Here is a 12,073-nt window from a genome sequence, read left to right as displayed (position 1 = left end):
AAATTGACAAATGGAAAATATTTATTTCAAAAATACCACAAAATGATAAGTGTCAAAACTCATGAGAGATTGACATGTGGCAAAAAAATAACTTCATTTATTAAGAATATATATATATATATATATATATATATATATATATATATATATATATATATATATATAGAGAGAGAGAGAGAGAGAGGAATGATCATTTGAGAACTCAAAGTTTCCCGAGAACCCGAGAACTAAATGTGGAACGTTGGATCAAAAAAATAAAGGGTCGAGATGCAAGGTGGTGTTTTTGTAAATAAGTAGACAAAAAAGGAAGGAGATGTATCTTAATTAATTCAGTTAGGGGTATTATAGGAATAAAAGTATACTTAAATGATTTCTTGAATCTAATATCTGATAAAATAAATTTTCATCTCTCTCTCTCTCTCTCCGTCCCATTTTTCTCTCTCGCTCAAACCTATGATCTATCCTCCGACGATTCACCTGCGTCGAATTGCCTCTAATCCTTCATCCAATTCCATGCTTTCGATTCTAAAATTGCTTCTACTCACACGAATACGGTGAAGATAAACGATCGATTTCCATATCCCAATCGATCAAACTATCATCATCGATCATCAATCTATATGAAATCTGAAATCCCTAAACGATCGAAGTTTCATTGTTGCTGAACTCCTTGATCTCATGTTCTTCAAAGAAAAACTCCACTGAAGATGCTTTGATTTTGAATCGTTTATCCTCCATCAGTTCCCCGGAGTACACCGTAATCGCCGACTTCATCTCGGCCTCCACTGTAGATTGAAGACCTGAACGAAGAAGATGATCCATTGTCGATCAAAATTTAGGTATTATCTGTTTCTATTGTTGACTCCTAACATTTGTTTGACCTTTATGAATTGTTTTTGCCTAATTGTTAAGTTGAACCTGTTTAGTTAATATGTTTTTAAAAAAAGTTAAATCTTTGTGTTGATTGTAGGTATAAAAATAGACATCTGTGTTATTGAAAAATATAGATATTTGTTTGCACTCAACATGTTCGATGAAATGCCTCAATGAGAAATATCACATGCTAACTTCACTTTGACTTCATAAATGATGATTTAATTCCAATTTAGGATTCTGAAGATTTTTTTGGTTATATATTGAGAAATGTAGGAGATATTTTTATTTGTGGAAGATTGCATCCTTTTGAGCATAGAATGTAATGTCGGAAACTAGTCGTCTTCCACAAATAAATTTTCATAATACAATTTAAATGGATTACATGCTCCTCAGGTACATGTTTTAATTTTATTTACTTCTTATGTGTCATCTTTTGCTCTTATAATATACATGTTACAACAAAAGATCCTCTTGCTTCATGGTAATTAGTAATATCTATTTGATGTTAGAATTATGAGTAGAAGAGATTAGGAACTTGTTAGAATGATGGTTTTTGCCTGGAATTGGTGATGAACAAACTTCCTATTAGTAAATAGTTAATATAGAACTAAAATTGTTAAATGTATGTGAGCTCCTTTCTCAAATATTTAATAATCTTTTTTTTTGTCAAACAATATTGGCAGGAAGAAGTTGAAAGAGGCAAGAGAGCAATTTATTTGATGGGCGCTTCCTTGTTAGAAACATGCAATGGTATTTGACTATATGTTTTGTCTCTCAATTCCTACTCATTCATTTTAATATAATATTAATATTAATATTCAAGAGTGAATTTACACATCCCATATGGACAAAGTATTTTATATTAATATTAATATTAATATTCAACAATGAATACACATTCTGTTGTACACTTAGTAGGAAATATTGATGAAGATGCAGATGAGTGTGCAGTTTGTGTAGAAATAGGAAAATGTCGTCTTCATTGATATATATATATATATATATATATATATATATATATATATATATATATATATATAAATTTAGCTCTACCTATATTTTTTAAATGTTGTGATGAAAGAAAATCTATAAACAAAGTTTTAATTTTCAGGTAGAATAATTTTTTTTATTTGTATAATCACTCCAAGTCATCAGAGTAAATAGAAGCGTTCGTTATGAGTTTATTTTATCTCATATGTTGTGTATCCTCCTTCTTTATGGCAGATTCCAAGTAAACTTTATTTGTGTCTTTTTATATTAATTGTTAAAACATTTGATTTTGTATAAATTTTGACGATATTGTAACAAAAATGAAACTTGTGTTTTGAACATTTTCTTAGGAGCTGGTTTCGGATATTGGCTAGTAGGAAATATATTATTTCTGAAGATGGAGAAGTTGATGTTCGGGTTGAAGTCACATGTATTATCCTGGTAGGTTACTATATTCATTAATTAAACTAATATTTCCAAAAGTGGTTCATGATTTAATGAATTCTATGTTTTACTTGCTTATATCTGAGGCTTGTGTTATCTTTTTCTAAGCACGAAAGACACCCCTTTGGCAATGACTGCGGTGGGGTCTTGTTTGGGTGTATACTACATGATCACGAAGATTGTAAGGAAAATGCCATGTAGGATCTATGCAACCCTCAAAGAGCTCAGCCTTGGTATGATGGAGAAGGAATGGAATGTATCATTCCATTGGAATTGACGATTCCTGAATGAATGTAATTCCTTCCATTTTCTGGAATTTATGAAGAGGAACAATTTTGTTAGCCCTAAAGTTGCTTATGAAACAACAACTGATTTGCACGTACAGTTAGATGAATTTTAATAAATTCAACTATATATATATATATATATATATATATATATATATATATATATATATATATATATATATATATATATATGAGAAACTAATATCTTGCTCTTTGATAAAACTATTACAATTTTTTTACTAATTTCCTGTATCTCTTCTTGCAAAATGTATCATTCCATTGGAATGGACGAATCTTGAATGAATGTAATTCCTTCCATTTTCGGGAATTTATGAAGAGGAACAATTTTGTTAGCCCTAAAGTTGCTTATGAAACAGCAACTGCTTTGCATGTATAGTTGGATGAATTTTACTAAATTCAACTATCTATCTATCTATATATATATATATATATATATATATATATATATATATATATATATATATATATATATATATATATATGAGAAACTAATATCTTGCTCTTTGATAAAACTATTACAAAAAAAAGTTTGCTAATTTCCTATATTTCTTCTTGCATTTGCAGATTTGCTCTTGATATTGACCTTGATGCTCCAAAAATTAGAATTCTTATGAGATTAAATGCCCCATCAAAGTATAACAATCATTTTCGTTTGGATTTTGGTCATTTGACATTGAGGAAAGATGGATATTTTAATTAATCTTTGGGATATTTTATGTTCCATCATTGATTTCTGATTCGATGACCAATAAACTAATCCGTTAGTATAATATATAAATGAAAATATAATTTTATTGAAGTATTTTGGTTGCAAACTTTACATATGAATTGCATGTGATTCACATGTAATTTACATATGATTCATATGTAAATCACAAGTGAATCACATATGAATTACATGTGATTCACATGTAATTTATATGTGATGTAAATCACAAGTGAATCACATATGAATTACATGTGATTCACATGTAATTCACATATGATTCATATTTTAATCACATGTAATTCACATATGATTCACTTGTGATTCACATGTAAATACGAATTACATGTGATTCACGTGTAAATCACAAGTGAATCGCATATGAATTAGATGTAATTCACATGTAAATAACATGTGATTCACATATGAATTACATGTGATTCACATGTAATTCACATATGATTAATTTGTGATTCACATGTAAATTACAAGTGAATTACCTATGAATTACATGTGATTCACAAGTTAATCACATATGAATTATATGTGATTCACATGTAATTCACATGTAAATCACAAGTGAATCACATATCAATTACATGTGATTCACATGTAAATCACAAGTGAATTACATGTGATTCACAAGTAAATCACAAGTGAATCACATATGAATTACGTCTACATGCACACATGCATTTTGTGTAAGTGTTCTTTGTTAATTTTTTTAAAAAGTTTTCTTGTGAATTTCACATTTAAATCTTAAAAGATACAATCACATGTGAATATCACATTATATAATCACATGTGAATCTTACATGATATATTGCATTAATCAATTTTTTTTCCTGTAGATTTTGAAGATTTTTTGGAAAATATTGAAGAGGTGAAAATGATAAATTGAAGAAAATATGGAAATCTTGATATGAAGAAATGATAACACTGTGAATCTTTGTAGTTTTTTTTATATTTTATTTTGTATCGAATAAAATACTTGTATTATGTTTATAGATTGATTAATAAAAATGAGATTTTTTATAATTTACTTACGAATATTATAGTATAAGAAATATGCATATATGCATTTGAAAAAACAAGCATATATGCACCTAAAAACATTGAATATTTTGTGTAACATCCCGAAATTCAGGTAAGGCCATTTAGCCCTTCCTTTTTATCAAATGGTCAAGACTAGTCCATGAGTGAGTTCTTGTAGCACATGAGTACGTTGGGCGTATCGGGGTACGTTGCGCGTACTCATGCGCTTAATTTGGACGCGGACTCGCCTGGGTACGCTGGGCGTGCCCAGGGTTACGCTGGGCGTAAAGGGTCCAGATGCAAACCCTAAATGTTTGGCTTGTGCACTATTTAAATGATGCTAAGGCTCATTTCCCAGCCTCCATATCAGTGAGTGAAACCCTAAGAGAGAGCCCTCCATCATTCTTAGCTTGAGTGTGTGTGTTTTAAAGCTAAAAATGCCTTGGTGTGTTAGTGAAGAAGAAGGAGAAGAGCTTGTGGAGGCTAAGGCTTGAAGTGCAAGTTTGGATCTGAGATCTATAGAGGAAGGAGCTGCATTTGGAGGTATAAAGTTCAAAACTTTCCTCCTTATTTGGTTAGATGATTGCATGGACCATTTCTAGGGTTAAAAGTCCCAAAGGTGGAGACTTTATGAGTGTGATGTACTCCATGGACCTAGATCTGTCCCATTTCAGTGATATTTGTGTTATAGATCCATAAAGTTGCCATTTTGGTCGTTGTCATGAGGTTATGCTTGAGTTATGAACTTTCTAGAGTTAGGAAATGGAATGTTATGGGTGTTAGTGACTTGTCCAGACATGCAAAGGCTTAAAGTCACCAACTTTATGGATTAAGAGGCTTAGAAATGGTCAGATCTAAAAGTTGGACGTGGGTCTTAACTATTTAAGACCTCAAGAGCTTAGAGTCTGGAACTAGGGTTTACGTGGGGCGTAATCCCAGTACGCGCGACGTAAGGGGTCGCACACCCCGTTTCTGTGAGGGCGCCGGGTATGCCCAACGTACATGTTTGGTACGCGCAGCGTAACCCGAAGGGTTGACTTTTGTTGACTTTTAGGGTCTGGTCAACTTTAGAGTCTTTGAGCTATGGGAGGGGTAAAATGGTCTTTTACCCTTCTGAGAGTAATAAGAGAGGGAATAGCCTAGCCTTAAGGGATGTATTGATTTAGAGTGTTTCTTTCATATGATTAGGCGGAGGCTAGATCGGATTTTTCAGAGTTGAGATTTTACCGAGTTACCCGATGTGAGTCTTCTCACTATACTTTACCTAGAGTGGTAATCAGAGTTATGTGACAGAGTATTTTGTATGCTTTTGCATGATGTGATTTCTATGTGATTTATGATATGTATGTGCCAAAGTTTTCAGAGTTAGGACCGCAAGGTCCACAGAGTTAGGCCCAGAGGGCCCATAGAGTTATGGGACTGGAGGGTCCCATTGAGACACATTGACCAGAGGGTCAAACAGAGTTATAGCCTCGAGTGGCTAATATGTATTGTGTGTGGTGTTTTGGGGAACTCACTAAGCAATTATGCTTAAAGTGTTTTGTTATGTGTTTTAGGTACCAGTGAGGATCGCAGGAAGGCGCCGGTTTGATCAGTACACACTCGAGGAGCTTTTTACATATTTTGATATTGGGATGTGATGTTATGAATTGATTACGTGATACAATGATGTTTTATGACAATTATGAATGAAAAGGTGTTTTATAAATGTGAAAATTTATTTGAAAATTTGGGTGTTACATTTTGTTAAAAAAATGCAATTTTGAAAAAAATTGCACTTTTTTTTTTATAAAAATCGCATTTTTTTTTGGAAAAAATGTTGTTTTTTTGAAAAAAAAATGTTGTTTTTTTGAAATAATGCAGTTATTTTGAAAAAAATACAGCTTTTTTCTAGAAAAAATGCAGTTTTAAAAAAAATATAATTTTTTTCATTTTTTTTTTAAAAAATTCATGTTTTTAGAAAAAAATTAAAAGATCTCCATTTAAAAAAAAAATGATTTTTTTTTAAAAATAAATCCGAAATTTTGAGTTATTTTGTTAATTTTTAAACAGTTATATTAATATATTAAATAACACAAAAAAATTAAACATTAAATGAGATTGGTAAAATGACGATCATATCCTTAACGAATTATTTTTTTATCCAACGCTCCACTTTTAGTTCTCGAGCTTTCGGGAAACTTTAAGTTCTCAACCGATTTCAACCATATATATATATATATATATATATATATATATATATATATATATATATGTGTGTGTGTGTGTGTGTGTGTGTATAACAATTTAATTTGTTTCTCTATAAGTTCAGTCTTTATAATCGGCTAGTCTACATTAGACCGGAAAATTAACTTAATAAAGTAAAATAATTTTCAGTTTGTACAAATTTAGTTCATAGTGGTTTTGTACACGTTCTTCCGTTATGACTTATTTTATTCAAGTGTTGCTCATGACATCCAACGTGTGACAATCAATAATAATGTGTTCCTATATGTTGCTCGTCCCTCACTTATATCAGTAACCTAATAAATGAATCAGTCAATATAATGTTGAAGCCTTAGTTTTCTCCAATCAGAAGATGTCTTGGGCTTCGGTTCCATCTGTCTTCGTAACAGACAATGAGATTCTTTGTGATTACTTCCTTCAAACTTGAATTTGCACTTCAAAAACAAAAAAACAAAAAAAAACATGACAAAAAGTTTAGAGTCTTCCTAATCCATACGTTTGTAGAATTCCACTTCCCTTGTTGATTTGCATATCACTTTCTTAGTTATGCAATAAACTACTAAGTTGAAACAAATTATGAAATAACTAACTAAACAAAATCTAAAAAACTAAAATCATGAAACAAAACCAGAAAATCCAAAACTGTAAAAACAAAACAAAACTAGAGAAACAAAATATATCATATCATATCATACTATATTATAAAAGAAACATTTTTTCTTTCACCACATTCATTTGAAACTTTCAATTTTTCATATTTTCATACAATATGCTTAATTTATTAACTTAAATATGCTTTTAGCTGTAAACAATATCATAAATGGAAGAAGTTGTGATTTATCAATATGATATGCTTAATTTGTTAACTTCAATATATAGTTAAATAAATAACTTACATTAATATATCAAATAAGCTTAAAAAATTAGTGTAAAATTTAAAACCTAAAGTAAAATATCAAATAATGTTTAAAAAAATGCAATATATATATATTTTTTTTAACATAGTTAAAAGGAAAACATTAAATATAATAATAATATATTCTAACAATATATTTTTAACCTGCGCCGCGCAATACGTGGGAATTCGTCTAGTGAAAGACTAAAACTGAAGCATTACTCGATTTAACAATAAAACTTAGATATTATCGTACAACGAGTAACAAGTTGGGCCGCTAGATTTTTTATATGGTAAAATCAATTTTTTTGAAAACTACATATATAAATCCAGGGGATATAACATTGTTATGCATGATCCCTTGTACTCTCTTAAGAAGTTTCACCGCATCCGACACGAGGAAACCAAACATATCAAATGTAAATGATATAAACACGTGTTGATTTTTCATGTATGATTTTTCATGTTTGGTGATCTTGCCTGTAACAGTTTTTAAAGCAATTTGTCCCATTGTGAAACCCTCATCCCTCAAGCCCACGAGAGAGGATGCCACTGTAAGGTCCACACATGCGTGTTTCCCTCTAACTCATCTAAAAATCAGAACGTCAGCCGATCTAAAAGTTGACGTTTCTTCTGCTGGGTCAATCAAGAAATTTGCAGGAGCCTCTTTGTTAACGGAAATCCCAACACGCTTAAATATGTCAAACAAAACTAAAATTGATTTAAAAAAACTAAAAGTGGAGCAATGTTGGTTGCAACAAGACTAAAGTTGATTTTAGGAATCCGAAGGTAAGTTTATCTAATTAAAGCAATTTTAACTTTTGAAAGATTAATACCGATGTAATTTTGATTTTTGAAGGTAAGTCATGATAGTGTTATATGTATTTGAATCGATTAAGTTTCCATCATTAATTAGTATGGTTGCATATCATCATGAGTAAAGAGGAGTGGCGACTTTATTGATTTTAAGTTCTACAACACGCTTCGTGCTTGTCTTTGTTGTATGCATTTGAATTTTAATCAAGCTAATTATTTTGGATGTTCTACATGATACATAATAGTTTAACTATATTTTTTTCTCTAAAAATAGAGTACATAATGTTCGATCTCTAACCATATTCTATTTTTATCTTGTTTTTAACCTCAAAAAATATATTTCTAATATATTTCATTCTTCCAGCTTACATAGATTGTCAAACAATAATATTAAATTTTTAGTTTTAACAAATATATAATTTATATTTTTTTCATTACAATAATATTAAATAAACAAGACTACATTTATAATACACTTATAAATAAATATTATACATGCATTTATAAAAATAAATATTATACATGCTTTTGTAAATACATTATCGTGTTTCATGATTTTAATATGTATTTAAAATTTTATATAAAATTCGCTTAATAAAAATAAATTTTATATTTATGATTAATTAATATAATTTATTATATAACAAAATATTATCAATATTAAATATTATATTTAAATTAAAACTAATAGATAAAATAAATTAGAAATGTATAACTATATAAAACGATGGATTAAACCCGACAACTGAAACTTCATCCTCATATTTGGAGAAATGAATAGTGTTACTCCATATATGGGGTAATATTATTCATATATCCAAATATGCGAGAAGAAATGAAGTGTGGTTTGAGAAGAATGTGTAACGACTCGAAAATCACAACAAATTTAAACTTGTAAAAAAAAACCCATAGTTATAAAATATTTACAAAATCATTGTTTCCAAATTGTTTTGCCAAATCAGAGCGTCCCAAAATCATAAAGCTAAAAATAGAGGATGTGTACGGTTACGCCTTCGCCTTCCCGCGATCATTAGAAATACTTGAAACAAAAACTAAAAAACCGTAAGCCAAAGCTTAGTGAGCCCCCCCCCCCCCCCCCAAAAAAAAAGTACCACCACATAGCACACATAACATAAATGAACAAACATGTTGGGTCAAATCAGTCATCATACTGGAATACCCGCAGGTCCACAACCACCGGTCTGGATTACACTTGGCCCAATTAATCATCAGAGTGGAATGCCAATGTACATCGGATTCACTCAGTCGTCAGACTTGTTGGGTTAAAAATATGGTTTATACTTTACTTTTTTGGGCAATTATATTTTTCTGTAATATTTTTGGAGTTTACGGCCGTAAACTCATTTACGGCCCATGTTATCCGGCCCATGTTCTCCAAGTATAAATATAGGTGTTAGGGTGAGGAGTATTGATTGATGAACCCTGAGGAGTTTACGGCTAAGAGAGAAGAGAGTTTACGGCCAAAGAGCTTTTGTGTGAATCTTTTGTATCTGGAACTTTAATTCTAATCAATTCATACAGAGTTTCATATTATTATTCTTCTCCTTCTCTTCTATTTGATCTGACATCATCCGTTTGATTAGGATTCCGCACCATCAAACGGATCTGATTGATATTGTAGAGGTTAAATTGTAAAAGTCGAATTGTGTGTTTGTTTAGTTTTGCATTTTTAGTTATTTTACTAAGTCAGTTTTATGCGAAGCGTGTTGTAATAGACTTAGTATATTTTTTGTACACTCAGGTTCCCTATAAATAGGGACTGAGGATAGAAGTAGAGGATAACTTTTGGAACTCAAATATCCTTTCTGCTTATTCTTGTAATCAGTCTTTATCAATATAAGATCTGATTAATATTTACTCTTCGTGTTCTTACTTTTCAATCACTCAAATCATTATTGCTTTCATAATCTCGATAACAATTCTCTTCAGATACGGGCAGATTAGGGACTTACAATTGGTATCAGAGTCAAGTTGTATCAGTCAATTTTGTCAGATTTGGAGCATTATTTGATCTTATTTTCGAAATATTCTTGCGTTTTTGGATAGATCTTTGAAAATTAAGGGGGGGTTTGTGTCTTCGTGTTTTTTCATAAAAAATGGTTTTTGATCGAGTTTTGGAGCTTCAAAGTCGAAAAATCGGTGTTTTTGATCGGAGTTTGCGGCCGGCGGCTAGGGTTTCGGAGTTCACGGTCCAAGCTTGCGGCTTGGAGTTTACGGCGTCGGACTCGGCCTCGGTGGTTTACAACCTCGCTCAGCAGCCTCGTCCTCGCATAGCTCCTCGGCCTCGCAACCAGCTTCGCTTCGCATATTAAAAAAAGGGGGAACTGATTTGGGGTTGTAGAGGATCGAACACACGACCCCTGGTTCCTCCCTTCAGCGCTTTACCAACTCATCTAGCTTGCTTGATGATAAACTCCTTCCGAATTTAATTCATAAAGCGACTTTCTCGGTTCAAATTTCTCATTTTTTACACTTTTAACCCCAAAACTCAATTTCTTTTAATTCTAAATTCTTTTTTCATCCAAAATTTAAAAATAATAATAATAATAAAAAAAAATAATAATAATAATAATAAATAAAAAAATAAATTAAATTAAAATTAGTAAATAAAATTATATTTTAATTTTTGACTTTTATTTTTTTAACTTTTGACCTTAAATTTTGATTTTGACTTCCAAGTTTGACCTTTGACTTTAAACTTTGACTTTTTCGTTTAATTTTCAAATTTTCAAATTTAGTTTTTCGGTTTGACTTTTAAGTTTGGCTTTTTCAAGTTTGACTTTTGAGTTTAACCTTTTAAATTTGACTTTTGAGGTTTATAATCAAAGGGTTTGACTTTTAAATTTGATTTTGGCTTCTAGTTGTATTTTTTAATTGGCTTCTAGTTGTACTTTTTAATTGGTTTTAAGGTCTACGAGGGAGTTGAAAACATGAAAGAGAGTCGTCACGATATGTTAAGACAAAATTTCAACATTTTCGATTATATCTCTAGAGAAACCCTCGAAACTTAGTTGCAGCGATTTACTACACTCACTACTGAGATGAATATAGTTGGGATATTCTTGTCCAAATCTGAGATAAACAAAAAGCTATTGAATTCACTTCCGAAATGGTGGGATATGAACGTGGCTATCATCAAGAAGACAAAAGATCTCAATCATCTTAGTCTTGCTGATGTAATTTAAGAACTTGATACTTTGAAGTGTAGAGAAACAATGAGTTCTGAAAACATTCCGGTCACTGAAGTTACATGTACTCCAGCTTGTGAAGCCACGATTAAATTTTTTCGGGAACAAATTAATTTATTTAAAAGAGAAGTTCAGGACCTGAGATATGAAGGATATCAACTTAGGAAACGACAGAAACCCCTGAAGGCTGAATTAGAAGCAAAAACCAAGGACTTTAGGAAACTTCAGGAAGAGTATAGCAACAAGTGTGAAAATTATGATTATGTTAAGAGACAACTTGTTGCTGTAACTGAAGAACTTGACGCTTTAAAAATTAAGTGTGGAAAAACTAATGTCAGTTTCAAAAATTATAATGCGTCAAGTCAGACAGTCGAGTCCTTATATGAAACCCAATTAAAATTCAAAGAAAATCAAAACAAGGGTCTAGGGTATGATAGTGTACCTCCTCCTTATAATCATAACTACACATCCATCCCTATGACACAGGACGAAACTGACAGGGAGCCACATCTTCGATATGGCAAACGAGCTGGATTTGTGTCAGGAGGAGTTATTAATGTTGAGAATA

The 12,073-nt window shown here is 31.0% G+C and overlaps 1 long non-coding RNA gene across 2 annotated transcripts; it reads left to right on the top strand.

The window, feature by feature from the left end:
* The first annotated feature begins 402 nt into the window (after positions 1-402).
* LOC145090866 (uncharacterized) lies at positions 403-4,338 on the top strand. Of its 2 annotated transcripts, XR_013701796.1 has the most exons (4): positions 403-839; positions 1,560-1,626; positions 2,217-2,603; positions 3,183-4,338. It is a non-coding gene; the product is annotated as an uncharacterized LOC145090866 (long non-coding RNA). The 2 variants fall into 2 exon arrangements; XR_013701795.1 differs by lacking the exon at positions 3,183-4,338 and having other exon boundaries at positions 2,217-2,651.
* The last annotated feature ends 7,735 nt before the right edge of the window (positions 4,339-12,073 follow it).

Source organism: Lactuca serriola, chromosome 2 (assembly GCF_051521515.1).
Source record: "Lactuca serriola cultivar US96UC23 chromosome 2, Lser_US96UC23_V15, whole genome shotgun sequence".
In the NCBI taxonomy this organism is placed as follows: Eukaryota; Viridiplantae; Streptophyta; class Magnoliopsida; order Asterales; family Asteraceae; genus Lactuca; species Lactuca serriola.
The sequence above is the reverse complement of the archived record's forward strand: the minus strand, read 5'-3'. Positions and strand labels throughout refer to the sequence as shown.